The sequence below is a fragment of the Lontra canadensis genome, unplaced genomic scaffold (assembly GCF_010015895.1).
Source record: "Lontra canadensis isolate GAN:19392208 unplaced genomic scaffold, GSC_riverotter_1.0 scaffold23, whole genome shotgun sequence".
In the NCBI taxonomy this organism is placed as follows: Eukaryota; Metazoa; Chordata; class Mammalia; order Carnivora; family Mustelidae; genus Lontra; species Lontra canadensis.
In genome coordinates this window covers 14,611,599-14,615,786 of record NW_022631017.1, presented here as the reverse complement: position 1 = coordinate 14,615,786, position 4,188 = coordinate 14,611,599, and positions in this window count along the sequence as shown.

The window sequence follows — 4,188 nt, the reverse complement described above, 5'->3', positions numbered from 1 at the left end:
GATCTAAGTTGTCCAGGTATGGAAACAGCAAGATGCCGGGTGATTTTTCAGACTTATTTGTGATATTTTAAAGATGCAATAACAGCTGTATTGATTTGGGGCTTTTTCTTAAACCAATATTCTTTCCAACTATTTGGCAAGTAAACCATTCAGAAGTAAATTGTAGTGCGCCAAGAACGGTAACAGAAAGAATAGAACAGGAGTTTTTTCTAGTAAAGCTTCATGGGAGAAGTGGGGTTTTTTTCTTATTTTTTTGTTTGTTTGTTTTGTGTGTGTGTGTGTGTGTGTGTGTGTATTTGGTTTTTGTTTATTGTTTTGTTTTGTTTTGTTTTGCTTTGTTTTGTTTTTTGAAGGAATATTAAGGGTATTTCAGCAAGAGGAATATGGTATGAGCAACAGGCCACACTATGCGGCTGTCCACCATTGGATGTAGAACTTTTGGGGGCAGTCCTGAAGGTGTCTAACTTTGCAGAGGCATGGATTTGAATATTTGTGAGGTCAGTGTTCTTGAGTCACTTCTCTGGATACCAGTAACTTTTTGTGAAAAAGCAGCTGAGGAGTGGAACAAAGTGATAAGCCTCAGTAAGTTTAATTTGTGTTTAGGATAAACATGGTTGCTGTGTCCAAGATCCTCTTAATCTTACTTTCCACCCTACCCTACCCTAGCTCAGTCCATATGCTAGTCCTTGATATTTTTAGAAACTGATAAACTTTCCATAATTTCCTAATTCCATGTGTCACGTTTTAAATATGTTACCCTGCTAGAGTAACTTAGCAGGGTTCCCCTTCCTCACCCCTACTTCCTACAGTTTTCCGTATCTCACTTGAAGGAAACTCCAACCTTCCAATTTCTCAGGCAAAATACAACATTCAAACTTGATTTTTCTTATACACTACACATTCAACCCATCAAAAGAGTGCATGTTCTGTCTTCACGGTAAGGTATGTTTAAAGACTTAAGGAAATTAACAAAAAGAGGAACCACATGGAATATAGCGCAAGACTTTGATTTAAAATGAACCAACTGGACTTTTTATTTTAAGGAAGTAATCTTGGGTTTTGATGATAATGCTTAATTTTTAAGAAATCTGAATGAAATGGCCCACTATAGTTTGCTTTGAAATAATTTGACGTGGGATTGGGGAAGACACTGGATGAGGTTCTAAGTGAAACGGATTACCTATAAATTGGTATTTGCTGAAACTGGCAAAAATAAAGACTATAAAATGGATGGCAAGTTTAAGCATTTGATATTTCTTTTCTTCATTACTGTTCAAGTTATGATAGTATCATAACAGTGGAAGGCCTATATCCATTTAATATTTGGGAGAAACTGGAAAACTTAACAATCTCAATGGATGTTCAAAAACTATTTATAATCTAAGAGCGAGATGAAGCATCTCAAACTCAACACATTTTAAGCTTAGTAATTTGTAGAAACCCTATCTGCCAGTTCCAGACCATTAAGTCTAATAGATATATGGGTCACTGGTTTGGAATTCTTCCCTTCACTTTTCTTATGTTAATTTCAACATGTCCCTCTCATTCCCATAGTCACGACCAGTGTTAATTGTACTAAACAAATAGACTACCAATTACACATTCAGTAGATGCAATTTGCTCAACCTGCAACATAGATCTGCTTTTACCTTAGCCCATAATGAATCTATATATTGCAGACGAGTGTTCCAAGTGAACTTGAAAAATAAGTTCAGTGGACAAAGAACCATAGGTGAATTCCTATCCATTTACAGAAACCCAGGGCTAAGACAAAGTTCTGCCTTGAAGGACAATATGAAGGTCTGAATATGTAGTGCAAATAGTGCAATTATTTTGCAATGAAATTGGGAAGCCAAGCACTGTCATGTCATAGTTGTAGATCATTCCTTCAAAACAGGAACAGGCACACGTGGTTTCATTTCATTTTACTTCATGAAAAAATTTTCAGTTAGGCAGAATAAAGTCTTATAATTTTTCTAAGTTTATTTGGTTTTTCTGGAAAAGTGTATGATCTTTTATGGGACAGAGAATGAAGAGGAAAACTTTTTAAAGAAAAAGTGATTTCTTTTAAAAATGTATGTAATGAATTTAAACTAAGAAAACATTTTATATTTAACTCTGGCCAGAGAAAGAAACTTTTTCTTTTCATTTCACTCAGTTGAAATAATATACTCACCTAAAGTCATAAAATTCAAATGTTTCAGATATAAGGGCTCCTAAAGGTCATTGTTGACATTCCAAGCCCAGTTTTTTTGCCCTGAATCTTTAGTTTCCTGATTCTTCAAACACTGAACAGTAATATCATTCTCCTCACTTGGAGACTTTGCCATCATTCACATTGTCTAAAGGCATAAATAACTATAAAGTTGGTTAGTTGGCAAAGTTTTTTGTCCTATTTATATAAAGAGTGGAGACACTTGTAGGACCCACTGCCTACCAAACCTGAGACCATTCCCCCAATGCCTCTGATCGATATTACTTAAATAGAGGACAGAAGTTGAAAAGTGACAACCATGTGAAGAACCACATAATCCTAAAATTCTTGCTTACCACACTTTTCCGGCTCTTCCTTTTAAGAATCCTCTGTTTGTGACTACCCCAGAAATTAATTTCTTTTATAAGGAAAGAGAAAAATTGAATTAAATTTCTCAAATGCCTATTGTGCCAATTTCTACAAATTACTAAGATACATATATCACAAAATGATATAGATTAGTTATATCATTTAATCTAAGAGCCATAGCAATGTTACCGATGAAGAATGAGACATGTAGAAGATAGGCAACTTATCACGCATGGTCACAGAGCCAAGGACAGGCATGTCCTCTATAATAAATCACTCTCTCATTCAAACTTTTGCCTATTTAACTCAGAAAAATCTCCAACTTATCTTTTTCAGTCCTTTTGTTAATCACGTCAAAACAAAACAAAAAAACAAAAACATCATAAAAGTAATTCTTGTAAGTCTTAAAACCAGAAGAAAGCTTCATGTAATGAAAGAAAACTCTACCTAAGAACTTCCATATACTTACTTTCCGACCTTGAAAGTAGGTTTAGAATCTTTCTGAAAAAAATCATTCTATCTCCTTTTCTTTCAAATAAATGTTTGTCCTCAAGCTCCAACATTCAAGATAAATAAAACACTTTCTAATTTAATGCTACTTTGATTACTAACATTGCATCAGTGTTTTTTCCAACATTTCATTCTTCCCTAGCATCTTGGATCTTTGTAGAGTAGACTACAACCCACAGCACCATTTACAACTTTGTTTCTATGGAAAGAGGCACTCTGAAAGTTCCAAAGAGCTAATGTACAAATACGTGGTGGAACACAATGTTTTTAAGTTGGGGACTGCTAATATTTATGAAATGAGTGTTCAAAACAAAAATAGATGTTTCAACAGGAGCATGCAGGGACAGAGGGGTCTCATTGATTCAGCCTCTTACCACCCCCTTCCACACATACACAAAGGTGATTGGAGTCCTTATAAAAATAATCTATTATACAGCCAGTTCCAAAGTAAATTGAGGAGTGGGAGAAAAAGAACCAGAGCTGTAGCTGTGGCTCCTCAAATGACCACAAATATTACTAACGTTTGTTTTGTAACTTTGGTTAATTCTTATCTTAATAAACGTCATGTAAAATTCAGAGTTGCCCAACGAAGGATTGAAAATTCATGATTAATATTCCAATGAACTATTTTTTTATATATTATATTTTTTAAAAATAAAGGTCAAAACCTATTCTGACCTGAAATTTGAAGACAAGTAGAAAATCAGCAACAGGAAAATTTTATCAGAAATCTAATGTGTTGGACAATTTCAGTAGTTAACTCTTACACACGTATGTTAAGTGTATTTCTTTTGTTATATTACTTTTTATTTTTAAATCAAAGACAAATTCTCAAAAGGATTCTTCCATAAACTTCTACCTAATACCTTTTAGATAAATAAGATATTAAGAAATAATAGATAAATTCTAGATAAACAAAAATATTAAAAAATATTTTTGCACTTTAATTTTTTGGAACTTACAACTTTATAAAATAGTCATTCACCATAGTTTTTATAAAAACATTGTCACTCCCCACTAACCCTGTTTATACTTATTACTATATTTAGTTTTTGGCATGTTAATATAAAACGTAAACATACCTTTTGTTAGATATTATTTTAAAAGCACAGAAA